This window comes from Herpailurus yagouaroundi, unplaced genomic scaffold (assembly GCF_014898765.1).
Source record: "Herpailurus yagouaroundi ecotype Mexico unplaced genomic scaffold, PumYag 28, whole genome shotgun sequence".
Classification (NCBI taxonomy): domain Eukaryota; kingdom Metazoa; phylum Chordata; class Mammalia; order Carnivora; family Felidae; genus Herpailurus; species Herpailurus yagouaroundi.
In genome coordinates this window covers 88,789,523-88,813,298 of record NW_024412376.1, presented here as the reverse complement: position 1 = coordinate 88,813,298, position 23,776 = coordinate 88,789,523, and the positions used below count along the sequence as shown (strand labels likewise).

Sequence of the window (23,776 nt, the reverse complement as noted above, 5' to 3'; positions counted from 1 at the left end):
AGAGTCAGACTCTCAACCCACTGAGCTACCCAGTCACCTCTGGGTTTATCCAATTTTTTATTATCCCACTTCACACCTGATATTAAAGTGTGTTCCAGTTATGTGTTGCGTTTTGACAAAACTGTAGCTTTATAACTATATAACTTAGCAATTTAAAATAGCAAAAAACAGTGTTCTTACCTGTCTTGCCTGGTATGTGTGTGTCAGCATTTGGGCAGAGCTCCACTAGGTGGTTCTGGCACAGAGTGTTTCATGCCTTTGCAGTCAGATGGGGTCTGGAGCAGGGACAGCAGGGGACTGAAGCAGCTAGGAGCTGTCCATGCACGTCTGTGCTCACTCAGTCTGGAGGCCTCTCTGATTTCCCCACTATGGGGAACTTGGGTCTCTCTTTTACGGCACTGTGTCTGTCCTCTGCATGGTGAGACTGCTAAAATGGCAACTAAAGACTTCAAGAACACAGGTTCTTAGGAGTAAGGGGGGAGTCGAATCACATGTTATCACCTGGCCTTGAAGCACAGAGGTTCACTTTTAACATAGTCATAAGCTTATCCAGAGTTAAGGAGAAAGAGTTTAGACTTCACCTCTCAAATGGATGTAAGAAGAGCATTTGCTGTGGGCGATATTGTTGTGGGCATTTTTGGAAAATAAAATCTACCACACTCCTTTGTACCCAGCCTTTAGAGGTGAATTCTAAAGTTATAGAATGTGGAAATAGATGTTGTTAGAGATGAAGATAAAACCTTTTGTGTTAAAAAAAAAAAAAAGAACAAAAACACTTGAGTTGAACATCCTCGGGTTCATCTTCTAGTTTTACTAATTAAACATTCAGTGAATTTCCAGTGATAGCATGTAATGGGATTCTAAATTTGGTGTTTTTCTCTTGGCTAGGCCAAACTTATGATTGTGGGTGGTACATGTTTTAGGTTATATCAAGTTCTCAGACATGGAGAATTTATGAATGGTAATAGTTTTAACTGGCCAGCTATTGAAACCTTGTGTTTTTGTAGCAAAAGAGGAAAAATGTTCTGTAAAAGTGAAGAGAAATCCCATCTCTTCCTAAAATCTAACTCTGCATAAGTACTGACAGATTTTCCCAGTGATTCTTAAAACGGATCTTTTCAAATATCAAGAACCATATGGTTGAGTTTCACAACTGTGAAGAGCGAAGGCTTCATTAAAGGTGATGAGTGTGCAGCTGCTGGCGTCTCCTTTCTTGTTGGCCACAGCAGTTCAGTTTGTCCTGTGCCACTAGATAAGTGAGCCATGTGCGCTTTGGAAAATTTTTTGACAGTTTCAGATATTTTGTCTGCCTGTGCTGGACCCCGTTCACTGCATCTTTTCACTTCAGTTTCTCCTCTGCTTTCAGCAACAACACTATCCAGCTGGTTTTTGTGGGAGAGCCAGGCACGCGACAGCCTGTGAAAGCCAGCGACCAGAAAACCACTGCCTACGTGAAACACGACTGTATCTTCACAGGGCTATCGAGGACCAGGCTCCATTCAGCCCTCTTAAAAGGGTCAAAGGTGATATAAAATGAATGGATTGTCACAGTTGATTGCAATTACTGTACGTAGGAGAGTACATCACTTTTTAGCCATCAGCCTGGCCCACTGATGATGAAAATTCAGTCTTCACAAGATCGAAGGCAGTGTTACTTAGTGATTTATTAACCATACTTTGAATGATCTTTTAAAATACTTGCAAAGTGTAGCTATAATATAATGAGTTCCAACATAGGGTTGCTTAGTCCATGTCATAGTCATAATTTTGCCTCAACAGTTTGCCCTCAGGGAAATTTTTCTGCAATACAGTCTGATTTCCAGCACGCAGCCTAGTGAAATTGGCAGTAGGCTTGTTCATTTAATTATAACCTGATTTTAAGACTATTGAACTGTCTTTGGAACAAAGGAAGTTTCATCATAGGTACATGGCAAACCTATAAAAGTGGCAAATGATAAAATAATTGGAAAACTGGATCATAAAATAACAAAAGTAACATGAGGTGAGTAGATAATTGGAATGCCAGATTTTGATAAAAATATTTTCAGATTATCCCAGTTGACTTCGCATTTTAATTGTGCTGTGAAAGGTAGTAACAGTTTATTTAGCGTGTTTATTCGTGACAGTTGTACTTGTCGTTCACTTTATGAAGGATTTAAAATGTCCTATTTATTTATTTGCTTTTTATGCCTTTGTTCTGCCTCTTTCTGGAATGGATCCCCCTTTGCCTCTTATCCTAGAATAATTTCTACTCCCCCTATTAAGACTTAGTTCCACTATCAGGGTGCCTGGGTGGCTCAGTCAGTTAAGCATCTGACTTTGGCTCAGATATGATCGCATGGTTTGTGGGTTCGAGCCCCGTGTTGGGCTCTGTGCTGACAGCTCGGAGCTTGGAACCTGCTTCGGATTCTGTGTCTCTCTCTGTCCCTCTCCGCTCACACTCTCTTTCTCTGTCAAAAATAAATGAATAAACGTTATAAAAAACAAACAAACCAACCTTAGTTCCACTACCATCTTTCCTTCCCCATTGAATGAGGTACTTGTATTTCTTTATCACTGAGGCATAGCTCTTGCGTTGCTTTTATTACTGTGCATTATAGCATTTAACTGCGTGCTGCCTGGAGGCATGAGTTGCGTTTCATTTACTTTTGTATGTTACAGGTGCCTGGAATATTTTAGGTATTCAAAATTGTTTGCGGAAGGAACAAGTGATTGAATGGATTTATGGTTCTATTTGATTTTTCATTTGAGTCTGCAGTCTTTAATCATCAAATCCTCTTCCTCATTGATCCACCCGTCTTGTTTGGAGCATAAGGGCACCTCTCATTTCACATTTTCACGTATTTTTTTTACTTCTCTTTTAGTTTACCAAGGAGGGAGACAATGGTAGTCAGGGCTTGGAAGTGGCGATGTATATTTGCAGGAGGTCATACTAGCACTGAGCTGTTCTGTCTTATCTTCAGCCTTGGGAGATTGATAAGTTTTCATTATTCATTCCTTAATTAGATGTTTGCTTAACCCCACAAAGGTTGTGTGAATATGCAAAAATGCATAAAATATAGCTCCTGATTTCAGTTCAGATACTGTCTACAAGAAAAGGGAAACAAGTATGTAATGCAAGTTGGGATTGCTGTGGGTTTTCATAAAGGGAGAGAAGGAAAGCAAAGGCTGTTCTGAGATAGAGAGATTACCTTGGCTGGCTTTATCGGATAGAACTTTCCGAAGAAAAGTTTGAGTAGAAGTTGTCAACCCTTTTGGGGCGCCTGGGTGGCGCAGTCGGTTAAGCGTCCGACTTCAGCCAGGTCACGATCTCGCGGTCTGTGAGTTCGAGCCCCGCGTCGGGCTCTGGGCTGATGGCTCAGAGCCTGGAGCCTGTTTCCGATTCTGTGTCTCCCTCTCTCTCTGCCCCTCCCCCGTTCATGCTCTGTCTCTCTCTGTCCCAAAAATAAATAAACGTTGAAAAAAAAAAAAATAAAAAAAAAAAAAAAGAAGTTGTCAACCCTTTTTACTTACTTTCTGTGAATTCCAGGACAAATAGACTGTGTAGAAAATTTGTCCTTTAGAGGAAAATTGGGGGTAGTATAATATTTACATATGCACTTTTTTTTTTTTTTTTTTTTTTTTTTTTTTACATACGCAATTCTGATGAAGTTTTGTTTTGGGTAGATAAGTAAAGGAATATCCTAAGTTTACCTTCTGTGGAGTGGTTGGATTTTTAAGTAGAACTCCTTCAGCTGGTTAGCCTAAATTAATATGTTAATTGAAACTGGAGAAGATGCTGTATCAGTGGAAATCTTAGGACTGTAGCACCACATGATAGTTCAATCAGTTTTTAGCTGCTTGGTTTGCTCTCCTGGAATGTGACTGGGACTTCCTTGCTTTTGCTTTTCTTACAGTTTAATTTAGGTTCCTTAATTTAGGCACAGTTATTGTTAAAAAAAATAAGAACTTAAATTGACCCCAAGAGTTGGGAAATGAAGCGTTTTACTACCATTAGGGGCTTTATTTTCTACTCAGTGCAGTACAACAAAAGGTATACGGGTGTGTTTATTTGAACAATAGAAATGTCATCTATATCTGATAAATGTATCTAAACATTTTAATGTGATGAGTTTCTCAGGTCGCAGCAGTGCTGGTGAATCAACCGCATTTCTCCTTAAAGATTATTTCTTAACTCAGCTCTAGTAGGTGAAGTCTTACAGAATTACGTGCCACAGAATGATGTACCATTTACAGCAGAGTGGATCATGTGCTCATGTGACCCACACTAGAGGAATCCCATGGTCAGTCTTACAGATCATCAAAAAGAATAATGTCAGCAAAATTCAGATACTGTTTCAAAGGTTTGTGTATTTGTTTTCCTCACAAGAGATAAGTCATTCACAAAATATAAGCAAATATATTCTAGAATTTACAGGGAGGTGTATAAAATGAATACATTAGGCATTTCCAAAATAACTAATTTTCAGCTAAATTTAATTTTTATTTAATTTTTACTTTTTAACATTTTTTAATGTTTACTTATTTTTGAAAGAGGGAGAGAGAGAAAACGAGTGAGGAAGAGGCGGGGGAGGGGGGGGATCCAAAGCAGGCTCCAGGCTCTGAGTTGTCAGCACAGAGCCCGGCGCAGGGCTTGAACTCGTGAGCCACGAGATCATGACCTGAGCCAAACTTAGATACCCAACTGACTGAGCCATCCAGGCGCCCCACATTTTTAAAGGGAAGTGTTTCAATAATTGCCTTCATTTTTGTTGTTTAAAAGAATTTGCTTCAGGAACTAACACGTCTAAGGTGTATTGCTACTTTTAACGAAATATCCAGGTTGAAACGAAACAGTCTAGGTACATGACAAATTTCAGTTGAAATTTTAATCTTTCAGTAGCTGTTTATGTAATTAGACTAAAATTTAAATTTTTCACCATGGCCTAAATTAGTGCTTCTCCACTGGGACTGCATATCAGAATCACATGGAGAGTCTTAAAGAATACTGATCTCTGCTCCTACTCCAGTGATTCTGGTTTAATTGGTCTTGGATATTGCAGGATATCTGGATTTTTAAAAGCGTCTCAGATAATTCCAGTGTGCAGCACAGTTTAGGAACCACTGATCTGAAACACTACATCGTCCAGCCATTGTCTAATTATTGGGCTTTTTTTTTTTTTTTTTTTTTTGGTCAGTTGAATACCAAGGCTTCTTTTTATTCAAGTATCTTTTCATTAGCAATTCCTTCTGCCTGGAATACTCTTCCTTCAGATCTTTCTAGGCTGTTTCCTTCTCATCATTCAGGCTTCAGCTCAAAGGATTCTGCTTCGGGCAAGGCTTTTCTTAGTCCCCCTTGCCTAAACATTTTTCCCCCCAGTATTATCACATTATTCTGTTTCACTTTTATTATTGCCTTTTTTTTTCTCATGAGATGATACCATATTTGTTTGTTAGGTCCCTCCATCCTCCTGCCACTAGAATGTAAAGTCTATAAGGGCATGTGTGGCATACCTGCTTCACCATCATATTCCTAGCACTTAAAGCCAAGCCTGTCATATAGTTCAATAATTATTATTGCTCCATAAATATTTAAAAAAAAAAATTTTTTTTTCCAACATTTATTTATTTTTGGGACAGAGAGAGACAGAGCATGAATGGGGGAGGGGCAGAGAGAGAGGGAGACACAGAATCGGAAACAGGCTCCAGGCTCCGAGCCATCAGCCCAGAGCCTGACGCGGGGCTCGAACTCACAGACCGCGAGATCGTGACCTGGCTGAAGTCGGATGCTTAACCAACTGCGCCACCCAGGCGCCCCATAAATATTTTTTTAATAAATGGCTGAAAATGCCGATAGAAAAATTCTTATGGGAATATACAAAATTATATCTTTTTTCTCTTAAAAACCTCAAAACATGGGGTCACATTTTAAAAATTAGAATAAAGCCATAGGATGAAATGAGTTGAAAATGTCATCAGGCAGGAAAAAGGAAACCTAGCAATGTAGCAGCCCCCAGTACTGAGTACTGAAGGGCAGTGGTATTAGGACAGGAATAGTTACACCACTTGAGGCCTTCACTCCATGGCCATACCTTGGGTCTTACCGTCATCCCAAAGTGCCATATATTTGAAATCTTCCTGTATGTGCTGGTTAATTTCTTTTAAGAATTCAGATATCATTTCTTCCTCTAGATGCCTTCCCTGAGCTCAGTCTCCAGGAAGAGTTAGGTTTACTGTGCTTGGCTTGTTTATATCACAGTCATTGCCATTCACTAGTCTTCTCTCTACCGTCACCAGCTTCTAGCCTTTCTGAGAATAGAGATTGTGTCTATAGTGCCAAACCCATAACAGGTACTCAGCAACTGTTTTGCTGAATGAAAGCATAAATAAATATGAAATATTGCATAAGAACCATTAGAACTGCTAATGAAAATTATAAAATGGATTTGTCAGCAACATAAGTAAGTTGAAGTAGTCTTTCATAGAATAAAGCAATAAATAAGGGTACTCTAGGCCAACTGGGTGGTGTGATGTTATGCACACTTAGGAAATTAAGAAAACATTGTTGGTGCCAATAAGTCTGAGCACTGGCTTCCAACTGATATGTGGCTTGTCATCTGAACAAGGTTTTCATCACTCACTTGGGACTTTTTATACATTATTTACCCTTTTTGATAAACTTTTTTTCAATAGCTGCTATTCAGATGGATGCATTTTCCAGTAACACCTGATATGCATTTTAAAATGTAGCTTTTAATTGGTATTGATTGCCAGTAAGCCCAGTGATAACTTTCATTACTGTACTTTGAACTTTGTTGTTCTGCCCAAAAGAAAATGGCAGCAATCTTTGGGGCATATAAATATTTAAAATTCTCACTGAAAAAAAAAAATTAAAAAAAAAAGAAAAACGGGGCGCCTGGGTGGCGCAGTCGGTTAAGCGTCCGACTTCAGCCAGGTCACGATCTCGCGGTCCGGGAGTTCGAGCCCCGCGTCGGGCTCTGGGCTGATGGCTCAGAGCCTGGAGCCTGTTTCCGATTCTGTGTCTTCCTCTCTCTCTGCCCCTCACCCGTTCATGCTCTGTCTCTCTCTGTCCCAAAAATAAAATAAATAAACACTGAAAAAAAAAATTAAAAAAAAAAAAAATTCTCTGTGTAGAGGCCCTGTTAGTTCCATGGATACTACCGTCATAATTTTAGCACTTAAATACTCCTTAGGATTGCTGTTTCAGGTAGTATCCTGCTTCAAATCTCTACATAACTACTATGCATAATTTACCTAAAGGCTAGATTAGTAGGTCTTTCAAAAGGTAAGTCATGTAGTTGAATGTATTTTCATTAATATTGTGGAATTATTTATTGCCTCATTTTCTGTCACAAAGGAGATAAAACAGAGAAAGAGGAGTGAATACTCAGGACATAAGTGCTTATCAGGTCCCCTCAGATCTTCCTAAAGTGCGCAGCGTATCACTGCTTTACTGGCTCGCAGCCTGGGAACTGGTATGCACTTTTCCCTTATAGTTTTAGCATTATCAAGTGCAAACCAAGCAATTTGTCATCTTTCTAGGAAGGAAACACAACAAGCAAGGAGAGCAAGGAGTTAATACCAGAGTCACAGCATGCAATGAAATTTTCCTATTAAGTTTTTTTTTTTTTTTTTTTTTTTTTTTTAAAGAGAGAGAATCTTAAGCAGGCTCTGTGCCCAGCACAGAGCCTGACACGGGGTTTGGTCTTAATGACTGAAATCATGACCTGAGCGGACATCAAGAGTAAGACGCTTAACCGACCGAGCCACCCAGGTGCCCCCCAATTTTCCTTTTAATCTGCATTCCCGAATAGATCCAGTTCTTCACCAGTTTAAATGTTACTTCCTAGAGATAAAGATTTAGAGGTCATCCCAAGAAAAGACACAGAAGTGTGGAAGTACACACATAACATTTCCAGTGGGTGAGCATATGGTTTGGTGTATTAGGAGCATGTAATACAGGATTTGTGTTGTGGGCAAAGGAGAAATGAAACCGAAAGGGTAATAAGGTCGGTTCGAGATGGCAGAGAGGACCGTATTCTGTGCAGAAAAGTTCAAACCCTCTGTTGTTGGCAAGAGTGCATGTTGACTTTTTCTTTTTTGTGGCAGTGCAGAAAGTTGTTGGAGGAGAAAGGAGAGTGGTGACAGGACTAGATTTCAGTATTTAAGGTTATATAAAAGCTAAATCTGAATTTTGGTGGGAACAGAGGGAAGGGAAAAGACGGGAGATTTCAAAGATTTCAAAGTTCTTCATAGAGGAAGGGAAAAAAAGGGAGGGAAGCAAACCATAAGAGACTTAACTACAGAGAACAAGCAGGGTTAATGGAAGGAGGTGGGCAGGGGTGGTGGTGAGCTAAATGGGTGATGGGTATTCAAGAGGGCACTTGTGATGAGCACTGGGTGTTGCATGTAAGTAATGAATTACTGAGTTCTAGTCCTGAAACTAATATTATACTATATGTTAACTGACTAGAACTTAAATAAAAATCTGAAAAACAAAAAAGCAAAAAACAAAGATATAGTCTTGAGTTTTAGTAACTAAACGGAATTGGGGGAGACCAGAAGTGGAATTTTGAAATTTTAAGTTTGGATGCCTGTTATTACCGTGTATGTACTGTGTATGTGTGTGTTTGCCATTATCGTCAAAAACACATATGCCCCAAACAGGAAGACTTCAGTATTTCCTCTAGGAATTCATGTTTTTTTCCACAGAAAAGTAATTTCCGATAGGATATGGCCCCTCTGCTATTATTGAAGAGTACAGTAGTAAGGGTCAAGGGTTAAATGTGAAAAGACCAAATTCAGTTTCTGTCTACACTTCTTTCAAACTTTAACATGTTGGACTCTTTCTTTACCTGCTTTGCACTTAGCTTCCTTATATGTAAAGTAGGGATACTTTCTAACTGGCTCATCTTAATGAACAAATGAGATAACATATGAAAACACGTTTTAAAAATCTGAAGTGCTGGGCACCAGGGTGGCATAGTTGGTTGAATGACCAACTCTTGATTTCAGCTCAGGTCAAGATCTCAGAGTCATGGGATCAAGCCCCATGTTGGGCTCCGTTGTAGGCATGGAGCCTGCTTAAGATTCTCTCTCTCCTTCTCTCTCTCTCTCTCTCTCTCTCTCTCTCTCTCTCCCCTTCCCTTCCTCCCTCCCTCTGAACCCTCCACTCTTGCACGTGCATGTGTGTATCTGTGCACACGTGCTCTCTCTCTAAAAGACAAAAAAATAATAAAAAGAAAAGTAAAAAACAAAAACAAAAACAAAAACCTGAAGTGCTATATAAATATGAGTTGTTAGTTTTGTACGTACCATTAAGAGTTGGACAGTAAGAGGTTTTACTTCATCAGCAGGGATCCCTTCATCCCGAGGACATGCTTTGATGTTCTTTACTCTCCTTCATGTTCTCCACTGAGTTACTTAAGCATCAGGTATTAGTAGCAGTTTGTATATGCTTTTCTAAGCACAGATATTTATACAAAGCCATTTTTTTGATTGCATGGTTCAGTATGATTATTTTCAAAATAAAAATATAAGCAGGTTGATTATTAAATTGGTATCTTATTAGTTAGCATTATTTCATCTCTTTATTGGATGATGAAAAGAAAACTATAAGGATATTCTTTATTCTTACCTTTCCTACTTTTACCATCCACCTATCCTCAGCTCAGTTCCAGCCCTGTTCTAGGTCAGCATAGGCCAAATACCCAGAAGGAAGCAAATTACAGGAAGGGGGAAAATCACCTCAAAGTGTTCTCCTGTACAGTATTTACCTGTTCCACGGTAGTTTAATGAAATGAAAGCTGACAAAAACTAGAAAGACTGCCTTAGTCCAGGTCAGTGTGTGATTTAATTCTCTCTCAGAAATAGGGGCTACTGGGTGGCTCAGTTGGTTAAGCATCTGACTCTCAGTTTCAGCTCAGGTCATGATCTCACAGTTTCATGAGTTTGACCCTATGTCAGGCTCTGTGCTGATGGTGCAGAGCCTGCTTGGGATTCTCTCTCTTCTCACTCTCTGCCCCTCCTCCCACTCACACTGTCTCTAAATAAATAAATACACAAAAAACTTAAAAAAAAAGGAATATATATGACAATATTCAGATCCTTTCAAATTCAGAAGTAAAATTTTTTTTTTTCATTTTTAGTCTTTTTTTTCCCTTAGTTATTTTTGATACCACTTTTCAAGGAAATTTCAGGTCCTGTCAAGCAGGATAGCCAACAGAAGGAACCACATTTTATATGACTCACACTAGAGTAGTAGATATCTCATTCATTTCTTGTTTAAAATTAGTTTGTTTTCGGGGCACCTGGGTGGCTCAGTCGGTTAAGTGTCTGACTTTGGCTCAGGTCATGATCTCACTGTCTGTGGGTTTGAGCCCCGCATCGGGCTCTGTGCTGACAGCTCAGAGCCTGGAGCCTGCTTCGGATTCTGCGTCTCCCTCTCTCTCTGCCCCTCTTCTGCTTGCGCTCTGTCTCTGTCTCTCAATTATAAATAAACATTAAACAATTAAAAAAAAATAAAAATAAAAAAATAAAATTAGTTTGCTTTATTGTTTCCTTTTTATTTTCTCTCATTTTTTTGAAATATATTTTGACTAGAAAAAAATGTGACCTTAACATGAATAATTATATTCCTTAGTTTCATAGTTTATATCTTCCATAAGAAAGCAGATTCATCATAGAGCAATAAAATAAACCAGTATTGTTTTTCTTTTCTTTTATGGATGATCAGACTTAATGTGACTGGCTATTTTCATTGCCTGTTAAATTTAATCATTCAGTGGTATTTTTATAGGCTATTGCCATATGATTAATGAATAATAAAAAAAGGTCAGCTTAATTGTGGTTGACAGGTGGTTCCCTCTCCCATTGAGTGAGTTTTTTCTGAATCCTTCCTGGCTGGGGTTTTTCACTCTCTATCGTAAGGAATGTATGGCATTAGCTTGTTTTATGGAACCCTGACCCCAATCTTTCCTACTCTCTCCTTTCAGCTGACTGAAATCCCTCTGGTGTGGGTGATTTCAGGACCACCTTTATAACTGCTCCTTCCCTGCAGAGGACACTTACGGCTTTCTTGAGATTCCATTTCCACTGCCCAACAAAATATACTGTAATTTTTCCCAGAAATAAGTGTTCTTCTGTTACATTAATATGTTGATAATTATAGGTATCTGCATGAATGAAAAGGTCTCTGAACGGGTTGTCCTTGAAAAAAACTATGAATATCGAGAGATATCTACATCTTTATGATGAAAGAAAAACCGTTGTTTCAGATGTGGGATAATATCTGTCATTTGGATATCAGAGCAATTCAGAGATTAATGGAATTAAAAATTCTCATCATCATGAAGATTCTTATTGACATTCTTAAGTTTCCATTTTGGAGTGATAGTAGAAAACTTTGAATTACTGTGAATTAGTTCTCTAGTTTTAGAAAATAAATATTAAAGATATGGTTTTAAGAACTGTACACATTTTAAAAGTAGAAAATTACTGAAATTATATTACAAATATGTTAAAAATCACATTTGAGATTTTCCTCAGTATTATAAAAAATATACATGTGGTTTTAAGAGAAAAACAGAAATACTGATACATAGTTATGAGCTAAGCTATTATGATTAAGCATGAAGAAACATTAATATAGTTTTAATATAGGTCCAATTAGCAACAATGATAGTATAAAAATTAGTTTATATCCCTGATGCTTTTCAGCTCTTTGTTATTACCTTATTTTATGAAATATAATTGAGCTTTATTATTTACTCTGGTTCTATGCGTTCTATACACTATGAATTTCAAAACAATTTCTATTTATAAGTGATAAAATGTTTTAGTTTAGTTGGGCACTAGTTGGTGTGATACCAAATGAAAGTTAAAAAGGACATGCATTCTTTGCTGTGGTTTCCTTGTTTAGTTTGCTTCTTTGCAATTTATATACAACATTGTTCTAGTTGAAAAGAACAAATGATCTGTTTATTAATTGTGCAGTCAATACTTCTCAAAACTAATGATAGATAAGTACTTAAACTAGCAGTAGTAAAGGTTAGTAGACTTGGTTGTAGGGTTAGTAGGTTAGTAGGTTGTGTGACTTTCCTGTGGGCTCCTGGGGACCTAAAGCATTTATTACTTGGGAACAAAGAACCTTAGAGTTAAATGTAAGTGACTCTGTGTGATGGGACTCACAGCAAGGCCTATAAAGGAGAAAACAGCCCATCCTTAGCTACTCACTAGGCACAATGTAGAGTCAATTTCCTTTCTCCAGACTCATTTACATTGAAAGGCACATATTCCCACAGGTCTTTTTGAAAAATGACAACAAGCTTGGATTACTAATATTTTCCTTGTAGACATTTGTCCCTGAGAAGTGTCTCATTCTTTATAGTGTTGGATATATTTGTAGTATTCATATTTGATTAAGCTTAACACATACTTTTAAGTCATTTGCTACCTAATCAATTTTTTGCTTTTTACCTCTGTCTTCAAAGAAGCATGACATTAAAGCACTAATATGATTGGATTATAAGTCCAGTTTCTGATGGAGTACTTTATTATTGATCTGATGGAGTACATTATTATGACCAAACTAAAAATATTAATGTAGGTATTTATCATAATACTAAACAGAGGATTAGTACATTTGCTTTGTAATTGCATTTTTTAAAAAGTTGCTTTTCTTCACTGAAAATCCTATTAGACTGTATAGGAATTCAAACAAAGTTATTTGAAAATTGAAATGATATACCACTAAATCAAGTATTTTTAATTCCTAATCTTTCATTTGTTTATTAGAATATTCATTTCTTTAGCTAATAAGTTACTTGTTATGCCTGTGCCAGGTACAACTTTGCTGAGCACTTGAAAATAAGTTTTAAGTTTTATTTGGTCCTAGTGTTTTCTGAAATTATATTTACTGGAAGTAAAGAGTAAATATCCAAAAAGCCAATAAGCACAAGAAAAGATACTCAATTAGTAGTCATTAGGGGAATACAAATTAAAATCACAATGAGATTCTGCTTTATATTTACAAGTATTACTGTAATAAAAAAAAAACAGATAATTGGAACCCTCACCATTGCTGTTGGGGATATAAAATGGTGTAACCACTTTGGAAAACAATTTGACAGTTCTTTAAAATGTTAGATATAAAATTACCGCATTACTTAGAAATTTCACTTCTAGGTATTTATCCAAGGATAATGAAAACATATGTTTATGCGGAAGCTTATGCATGAAAGTTCATAGCATTATTCGTAATAACTCAAAAGTGGAAACAGTGCAAATGTTCACCAACTGATGAATGGATAAGTAAAATGTGTATCTGTGCAATGAAATATTGTTCTGCGAGGCAGAGAAATGAAATACTGATATCCAGTCACACAGGTACTAATTTTAAACTCATTTTATTAATGAGGATACTAAAGTTGCATAACTTACAATGTAACTTGAGAAAGACGAAAATTCAAGTCAGCTTGACTTCAAAACACCCACTTTTATGCCATAACGAGTTGTTTGTTTGTGGTGTTAAATCATCACCCTCATCTTTCTTTTCTTAATGGCCAGATTTTGAAAGAGAGTTTCTATTTCCTGTCTCACCTCCCTTGCTTACCTTCTGCCTCCAACGGAGATAGCTCAGCCACTAGTACTCTCTTTTTTTTTCATGCCTGCTTTGCTGAAATATAATTCATACACCATAAAATTCACCCTTTGAGGATGTACCATTCAGAGATCTTTAGTATCAGAGTACTTTCTGAATGTTGTGTGTAATAGGCTCTTTCAATCCCTTCATATTTGATCTTCCCATGGCAGGTGACATTGTCAGCCACTCCCTCTCTACTACTTCATCCTCATCACCCTTTTTCTCATTTTCTCATGGTTCTATTTACATTCATCATTGTTTTACAAGCTTCATTGACTTCTCTTCCTTGATCTACCTTTTATTTATTTAAAAAATTTTTTTGGTAATGTTTTTATTTATTTTTGAGAGACAGAGCATGACTTGGGAAGGGGCAGAGATAGAGGAAGACACAGAATCGGAAGCAGGCTCCAGGCTCTGAGCTGTCGGCACAGAGCCTGACGCGGGGCTCAAACTCACGAACCTTGAGATCGTGACCTGAGCTAAAGTTGGACGCTTAACTGACTGAGCCGCCCAGGCACCCCTTGACCTGCCTTTTAAATGTTGGTTTGGGGTTACTTACTATTACTGACTTCAGGAGCCACTTATGTTGGTATATGTCTCACAGATTTATGTTTTATTTATTTATATAATGCCTATTTACTGTGCATTTATTCTGTGTGAGATTCATTTTAGGCACATGAAATCTATGTTATTGAACTTAAATTCTGTTGGGAAGAAACAGGCAGTGACAAATAATAAGGAAGTTTGCAGTGTTAAATAGTATGGTGGTAGTAGGCTTCACTGAGAGGGTGCCATTTGAAAAGAGATGTGAAGGAGGTGTTCGCCATGAAGCTGTTTGCAAGAACATACCAGGGTGGGAACAGCAAATAGGAGGACACCAAGGGCAAACTTGTCAGGTACATTTAAGGAATAATAGGGGAACAAGTGGCTGGAGCTGAGAAAACGAGGGGGGCTGTAGTCAGTGTTGTCAGAGACCGAATGAGAGGCTGATCAAGTAGGGATTTATGGATCATTATAAGAACTTGGACTTCTATTCTGTTTTCAATAGAAGACGAGTATTATCTGATTAAAAAAAATTTTTTTTAATGTTTATTTATTTTTGACAGCGAGAGAGAGACAGAGCATGAGTGGGGGAGGGGCAGAGAGAGAGGGAGACACAGAGTCCGAAGCAGGCTCCAGGCTCCGAGCTGTCAGCACAGAGCCCAACACAGGGCTCAAACCCACAAACCACGAGATCATGACCTGAGCCGAAGTCGGATGCTCAACTGACTGGGCCACCCAGGCGCCTCTGATATCTTTAAGTGACTGTTTTGGCTTCTGTGTTGAGAATAGGTTAATGGTGAAAAAAAGTTTCAAGCAGGAAAACATGAATAGAAGGTTACTGAATTGCTGCAATCTTCATCTTTCCTATATTATAGATTAATGTATTTAAGTGCTTACTGACTGTATTCACTTGGCTATAACACAGTTCATCATGTTCAAAGACTAAATGCATCTTCTTTTCTTAGCTCCCTGTTCCTTCTGTAACCTCTGCCTTGACAAAGACCCAACTCCCTGAGGGAGGAGCCACCTTTGACTTTTTCAGGACTTGGCTTTTTAATAGTAGAATAAGGTTCATTGCAAAATGGAAGGAACAGAGATTTTTCCATATACCCTCTGCCTCTGTGCATGTATAACTTTGCCCATTATCAAGTCCCCACCAGATTGGTCCTTTGTTAAACTGATGAATCTACATTGACATATCATAATTACCAAAGTCTGTAGTTTATAGTTCGGTCTTGGTGTTGGACTTGAACAACACATGTATAATGACATGTATCCACTAGTATAAAGTCATACAGAGGTTTTTTTTTCCTAAAAATCCTTTGCGCTTCACCTATTCATCCTTCCTCCACCCCACCGCCCCCCCCCCCCCATGCAGATTTTTCTATCTCCATAGTTTGGCCTTCTCCAGAATGTCATATGGGTGGAAATATGTAGTAATACGCTTTTAAGGTTCCTTTTTGTCTTTACATGGCTTGATAGGCCACTTCTCTTTATCACTGAATAGTGTTCCTTTGTCTGGATATACCACAGTTTATTTACTTGTCTACTGAAGGACATCCTGATTTTTTCCAAGTTTTGGTAATTATAAATCTCCAAAAACATCCTGTGAAGATTTTTGTGTGGACATTTTTAACTCTTGTGGGTGAATACCAATAAGTGGGATTGCTGGGTGTTGTGATAAGAGTATGTTTAGTTTTATAAGAAGCCACCAAACTGTCTGCCAAAGTGGCTTTGCCATTTTGCATTCTCACCAGCAATGAATGAAAGTTCCTTTTGTTCTGCATCCTCATTAGCATTTGGTGTTGTCAGTGTTCCAGATCTTGCAGCATTCTAATAGATGTATAGTGGTATCTGATTGTTGTTTTAATTTGCATCTCCTTGATGACATACAGCGTGGAACATCTTTTTTATGTGTTTTTTTGCAAACTGTGTGTCTTCTTCAGTGAGGTATCTGTTATGGGCTATTTTAAAAAAAATATTTGGGCTATTTTAAAAAATGTGTTTATTTTCCTATTGCTGAATTTTGGAGTTTTTGTAAACTTTGGTTAACAATCCTTTATTAGATGTGTGTTGAAAATATTTTCTTCTAGCCTATGGCTTATCTTCCATTGTCTTGACATTGTCTTCTGTAGAGTTATTAATTTTATTCAATTTTATTTATTAGAAAAAAAATTTTTTAGTTTATTTATTTATTTTGAGAGAGACAGAGACAGCATAATCAGGGGAGGGGCAGAAAGAGAGGGAGAGGGAGAATCCCATGCAGGCTCTGCACCCTCAACACAGAGCCTGATGCGGGGCCCAAACTCATGAAACTATGAGATCATGACCTGAGCCAAAACCAAGAGTCAGATGTTTAACCGACTGAGCCACTCAGGCACCCCAGAGAGTTGTTAATTTTAATGAAATCCAGTTTATGGGTTATTTTTTTCATGGACTGTACTTCTGGTGTTATGTCTAAAAGTCACTGACATACCCAAAGTAATCTAGATTTTCTCCTATTTTATGTTCTATGAATTTTATAATTTTGCATTAACATTTAGGTCTGAGGTAATTTTTGTGGTGGGTATAAGGCTTTTGTCTTGATTCTTTTTTTTTTTTTTTTTTTGGCACATGGATGTCCAATTGTTCTAGCGCTGTTTGTTGAAATAAGTCATACAGAGAAAGACAGATACCATATGTTTTCACTCTTATGTGGATCCTGAGAAACGTAACAGAAGACCATGGGGGAGGGGAAGGAAAAAAAAAAGGTTAGAGAGGGAGGGAGCCAAAACATAAGAGACTCTTAAAAACTGAGAACAAACTGAGGGTTGATGGAGGGTGGGAGGGAGGGAGGGAGGGAGGGGAAAGTGGGTGATGGGCATTGAGGAGGGCACCTGTTGGGATCAGCACTGGGTGTTGTATGGAAATCAATTTGACAATAAATTTCATATTAAAAAAAAAGAAAAGAAAAAAGTGTCTTTGCCACATTTATTGACTTTGTCCCTCTGTCAAAGATCAGTTGACTATATTTGTGTGAGTCTGTTTCTGGGTTTTCTATTTTTTTCCATTGATCTGTTTGTTCTTTCTCTAACAGTACGTTGTCTTGATTACAGTAGCTTTATAGTAAGTCTTGATAGTGGGTAGTGTCAGCCCTCCAACTTTGTTCTCCTTCAATGTTGGTGTTGACTATTCTGGGTTTTTTGCCTCTCCATATAAACTTTAATATTGGGTTGGCCATATCTACAAAATAATGTCCTGATTGGGGTTGCATTGAATCTGTAAAGTTGGGAAGAATACTTTGTCCGTATTGAGTCTTCTCATCCTTAATTCTTCATGTGTTCCTTACCCACCAAATTGAAGATAAAACCCTTTAAGTTCTTCTTAATAGCACATAACAGTTATTTTAATTTTCTCCATTGACTTCCACTGATTACTTTGTTAATCTCTTCTTTTTGCTACCCTATAATACTCAGTATCTAGCAGTTCCTTGAGAGAAATGCAGCATACAATTCTTTCATTCCTTTCTGACTTTCTGAAGGTCCTGCTTAGTCCGCTTCCTTGCCTGACCTGGGCAGTGTCTACCCAGTTTTCAAGTGACTGATATAAAGGCAGTATGTGGTACTGGAGTCTGGTCAGACAGATTTGGGCTGAATCCCAGATCTATCTATTAGTTAGATGACTTCAGACCATCCACTTAATAACTCATGTTCTTTATCTTAAAAAAAAAGGCAAAAGCATACTCATCTATTACGGTTGTTTTTAAGTGTTAAAGTTAATATTTCTAAGCCCCCCTACTGATGGTAATTGCTTAATAAATAATAGTACTTTTTCTAGAACACGTGGCTTTCAGGAAGACAAGGGAAGAGATTTAAACTAAAATCCACAGTTTTTATTAGGGCTTTGTCTTTGTGTTGTACAGTTTTATGGGTTTTGTCAAGTGCATAAGGCCATGCATCTACTGTTACATGTTGTCCGGAATGGTTTCACTGCCCTGAAATCTGTGCTTCATTGACTCATCCTGCACCCACCCCAAACTTCTGGTGACCACTGATCTTTTTATTGTCTCTGTAGTTTTTGCCTTGTCCAGAGTAGTGTCATATGGTTGGAATCACACAGTATATAGCCTTTTCAGACCGGTTTCCTTCACTTAACATTTTAATATATGGTTTTGATGGAGTCATTGTCCAGATTTTCAGCTTGTACATAAACTCTTTATTGATATTGATCTGGCTAAGAGCAGTGGTTTCTTCATAACAGTCTTTCTCTTAAAGTCACACTTTCATCTATCCCAACCCTTACTGTGATGCATTGCCCTGGCGTCATAGAAAACTTAACAATTTTAAAATTCCAATTAATGCCTTAAATTTTTCTCACAGAGAAGTATGATAGAGTAAACAATAAGACTTTTAATTATAAAATATATCGCATAAAAATTCTATGTGGTGGTGAATTGAAATAAAAGTAAAAAAAATGAAACAGTAATGTAAAATTTTCAGCTGTTAGAAGATTTTATAAATTTATTATTTAAATGGATAATGGTTTCATTAAATTACTATGGATTTATATTCCATTTAATATACTTATAACTTTTACTTTAAAATGTCCGTATTTCACCAGAGTAGAAATTAAATTCTCTGCATGGACCTATATCAGCACAGATGAAAAATTGTTCATGTTAACTTGCTAATGTGTGAGTAGTTCCATAGTTTAAAAGTCTTTTAAAGGTCTGTAAGCAAAAACAGTTGAAGACTGCTAGCACGATGTATAAAACCCAAGGTTTTAAACCTGGTGTATAAAACTTTTCATTGCTCTTATCCTTCTCATCCTTTTAAAAAAAACTTAACCATTTCCTGTTTCACCTTGTGTGCTCCAGCAAGAAAGACTACTTGAAGTTCTGGATCATGTTTTTTCCTGCCTCTTTGTCTTTATCGTGTTATTCTTTCTGTCTTTGCTTCATTGCCTCCTACCCCTGCTATAATATGCAGAGACCTTGATTGTGAAACCCCCATTGAACCCCCCCGTGGAGCTGACATCCATCTGCCCAGGAGACGCCAACCAATGCCTCCTGCTCAGACAAAACTGTTGTTTCTCCTCTCTATACTCTCCTAGCCCCCATCTCTCCATCTATCCCACCACATTCCCCAGCCCAGACTGGAGACTGAAGGCTCTCTGAGGTCCCAGCTGGGCACAGGAAGAATGGTTTTTGAATGCATACATGGTTGGCTTAATAAACAAATGAATACATTTTCAATCTTCACATGGGATGAGGTGCGCGTGCTCCAGTACCCCTCACCACCTCTACTGGTCTTCATCGTCACAAATGCACTGTTTTGTCATTAGCTTGTTTTTCTCTGAACTTGGACTGTAAGGTCCTTGAGAGTAGGAACTGTGTTTTATCTTTGCCTCCCCAACAGCTAGCTATGTACCTCTCCTGAGAATAAGTTAATTTACTGGGCAAATACTAATTATTGGATGAAACAGAGGTGGATTTCAGTCGTCACAAAATTAATTCTTGCACATAACTTTTTGCGGGGAGTCAAATTGTAAAAGGTCATTTTTATTTCATGCTGGTTATTTTTCTGGCTTTAATATTTGCCCTTCCTGGTAAGGTTTTCAGTAAAACTTCACATGAAGATAGGATTTTGAACATAAAAATGAGTTTAACAGTCACTCTTGTAATAGAAGGAGCACAGCTTAGGAGCAGTAAGACAAGGACTCTGGTTTTGGCCCTGCGGCAAACTTGTCATGTGACCATGGATAAGTTAACCAGTGTGGGGGGTCAGTTTTCTCATCTGTAAGATGAGTCAGTGACCAGATTATTTCTAAAATTTTCTTTTCTCTTGATTTACTCAAGAAACAAACTTGCAGTAAAGCAAACATATAATTATTCTAGGCAAGAAGAATAGAAAATACGGACTTTAGTTTCTAATTGTTCATACTGTGGACATTATGTGTGATATAGATAGATAAAGCTGACCTCATTCATATCACCTGCAAACTATGTAGTGTCATGGCTTCGATTTTGTCCTTAATCTATAAAAATAAAGTAAAATAATTCAAGTTGTCATGATTGAACATTTAAGGGTAGTTAATATAATACGTTGAGCCATATAATTTTCAGATTATATTTCACTTCTTTCACCAGATATATTATTCAATCTGATTAAAATGATGGTTTCCAGTGCATTTTTATCATTCTGGAAGTGAACTTACCTGTGTTGAAACATTTTTTTTGTGACTAATTACTCCATCACAGCAGCCTTACTCAATGAGAAGCAATATTAAAAACAATTTAAAAATGCTTTCCTGTGTTTTGGTCGTTCATAGTATGTAGTAATTCAGTTTCATAAAGCTTGATTAAATGACATTTCGGTGTAAGTTTTATGAAGGGGTCGAGGTGATGTTGTTTGGCCACAACAAAGGCAGTATTTCCTTTCTTGTCTTTCACTTCACCCAGCTCTCCCTCCCCGCTTTCTTCACCTGCTTGAGGAAAACTGTTTCTTCAGACGAACCTCATAATTGCCCTTCTGTGCCTGATTTGGGCCTCAGGAAAGGCCCATAGTATCTGTAAAGCTGGCAGCAAAATGGTATTTCCAGGCAGGCACAGGGTTGCCGGGTAGTGAGCCAATCCACAGCTTTGTCTGAGCAGCTGAGAACTTTGCCGGAGTATTACCACGGTGTTCAGTAACACAGACCTGTGCCATGAGCAGCTAGCATACTGAGCAAGTGTCAGGGTCAATATTTATAGACCACTACGTAGTTGCCTTGCAGAGAGAGAAAGCGAGAGAGAAACACGCACACGGAGGGCAGGGGAAGAAAGACTACAGTGGGGGGGGGGGGGGGGACATTCACTTCCAGTATTTTTTCCTAAAAGGATTCTTTTTAACTGTCAGGTTCAGACTTTTGCTGAATCACAACCCTTCACCGCTGAGCAATGACAAGAGAGGAAACAAAAAGTTAAAGGAGCAAGCCTGCCATAAGTGAGGAGGTAAGTAATTAGCCAGTTCAGTCTCGCTTTGACTCGTAAACTCCCTCTCCCTGTTGGCTGCCCTGCATCAGTAGGCAAAGGGCTGTGTGGCATGCTAAAGCCAGTAAGGAGGGGCTGCCAGCTGTTTAAGAATGCTCTCAGTGGCGGTGCAGTTTTGTGTATGGCCCTTAAGGAGGCTGTGGACGATCAGAATACACACAAGTACGGGGGTGGTGGGAAAGGTTCTCCACCGCTGATCTCATGTCGTGTCCTATCAGCAAGTTTCTGTTTCCTTGTTCTGCCAAACTTGAAGTCTTCTGATTGGTTAAGTCCTGTTTGCTTTCGTATCAGCATTAAAACAGGACTGTGAGTGAGTTTATAGTGATGAGTGGTCTAGAGATGGAATAGAGGAAAAACTCACGTGAACATGTGCAGAAGTAGATGTGTCAGTGTATCATCGGTGAATGTGAACGAACAACATGGGTCCTTTCTAAAAGCACGCCCACGTCCATATGACAGTGCAAAAAAGTGAATTGGGGACCACCTTTGGGAGCAGAGAGGAACAGGGAATGATGAAAAGTTGAGAACAGCCTTCTTAATCCAAGATGCAAAAGACTCCGTGTTTGGTGGGGTTTATCTGTCCAGTCGACTTGTTAGTTGGTTCCTTACAAAAAAGTGATTCCCTATTAAAGTCATTAAATTAACATGTTTTGCTACACACTGGTAGTTTGTTTTCCTTTCAGCACGTTTAGCACTTTGACACGTTTCTCCGTGTGTTCAGAGTGCTGTGGGATGTTCATTTATTTGTAATTGTGTTGTGTATCCCAGATTAACATTAAGGGCAGTGGTGCTCAAGAGGACAGAAATAAATTGTTTTCTATTATTTTCTGATTTAGAACACCCATGCAATTTATAAACTTGTATATTTTATGTCTACTACACAGGGCATGGAAAATAAATATGTTGCTTCACTGCAAGTATGGCATTAACTAGGGGAAGCTTATCTACTGACCTAGTGAAAGCTTCCCTGTCGTTGGTTTTTAAATTATGGGACTATAAGCATTAGCATGATATTTAAAAATTTTTGGGTTAGGTTATAGATGCTGATTATAGCTCCAAAGGGTTTTCTGTGTTACATATTTAAGTTCAAAACAAAGATAAAACTAAATTTTCTTGCAGGGCTGAAACTATAGGCCAAACGAGATGGACAAACTAATACTCTGGCACAGATTTCGTGTTAGGGCTAATATTCAGGAACCAGCTAATTCTAACATAGAATAAACCACATCCAGAACAGCAGGTGGAAAAGGTCTAAATGTAAAGTAAATCTCTTTTAAGATGAGGTCAGTCGTTGTGGAATATTACTTTTATTGAATCTCCTATAATTTCCAAAGTAATGCAGAATGTTTCAAAATCAGTTCTCTGAATTCAGAAATATTTTAAGGGTAATCTCATATCTAAATTTAAACTGTATTATAACATTCATTTAATGCTTGTTTTAGCCTCTGAATCAAGCTTTTCCTATGTCCTTTTCAAGTTCTGCCTTGATGGGTTTGATTAATGGGTTTGATTTCGGTTTGGACAACAGTATGTTTATTTTGAAAATGCAACCACTGTTGATCTAGAGTGGGCATTTCTCAATTAAAATTGTCTTTGCTACTGCCTTTGGGCAGTATCTTATGATCAAGATTATAATTTCAGTTCTTTGTTCAATATCTTTTATTTTTTCACTTTATATATTATGTAAATACATGATATTACTTTCTTACAGTATTTTTTTTACTGGTTTTATTTTAATTCCTTTCAGTATTTTGTTCTGAAGTACCCTGTAGAAACTTTGGGCAGAAAACAAGCCAAATAAAATTAGCACAATAAAAAGAAACCAAAGAAAATCGTCCTTTTAACCAAGAAAGCAAATAGAAAAATTGTGACATTGGTTGGCAGTGTCTAAAATGGATTATATTTTGGTTGAAGCCTAATTGAGTACTTTAAGACTTGAAATACCTTGTCAATATTAATTTTGGCTTTAATGTAAATCCTGATACTGGTTATTTATCATATTTGTAAACAACATTTTAAATATAGGCATATTATAAAGAAAGACTCTAAGACCTTTCATATCATGTGTTAACTGTCTGTTGAAGTAAGATTAGTGAATTTATTTGAAAGATTACTATTAACCTCCTTTACTACCAGTCTATCTGCTACATTACCCTTAGAAGGATCAATCTCCCACCCCAGTGAACACTTTACTTCCTACTAAAGGCCTTTCATCCTTGGCTCTCTATTGCTCAATACAGTCTTCTTGGCACAAAGACTCTCTTCTTGATCTACCTGCTACTTTTGTTCTGTATTGATCTTTTGCTATTCTTTCTGGGTTGTTTTTCGGACTCTCTTGCTCACCCATGAGTCTTCCCCTTCCCTCTGTTTCATGCTCCAGCAATATTGAACATTGTATATTTCTCAAAACAATCTGTACTATTTTACTCCTTTCTGGAGCTGTTTATGTTGTTTCTATCTTGAAAACCTTCTTCCTGGTCTTTGCCTTTCAGCTCCAGGCACCTTGCTGGTGGTCCACTGTCAGCTTCTTTGGTTTGGCCTCTTATATAGACCTCTGTCACAGAACTTTGCAAAGCCTTATA

The 23,776-nt window shown here is 37.8% G+C and overlaps 1 protein-coding gene across 6 annotated transcripts in view; it reads left to right on the top strand.

Annotated features, from left to right (window-relative positions):
- BMPR1B (bone morphogenetic protein receptor type 1B) overlaps positions 1 to 23,776 on the top strand; it is a 414,391-nt gene that overhangs the window by 235,453 nt on the left and 155,162 nt on the right. For 4 of the 6 annotated variants that reach the window (XM_040478105.1, XM_040478031.1, XM_040478113.1 and 1 more), the window contains exon 2: positions 21,061 to 21,155. The gene's annotated coding sequence lies outside the window, so the exon portion shown is untranslated. Of the gene's footprint in view, positions 1 to 1,366; positions 1,524 to 1,815; positions 2,003 to 21,060; positions 21,156 to 23,776 lie in introns of those variants that run through there. The other 2 variants (XM_040478039.1, XM_040478049.1) reach the window with 2 other exon arrangements.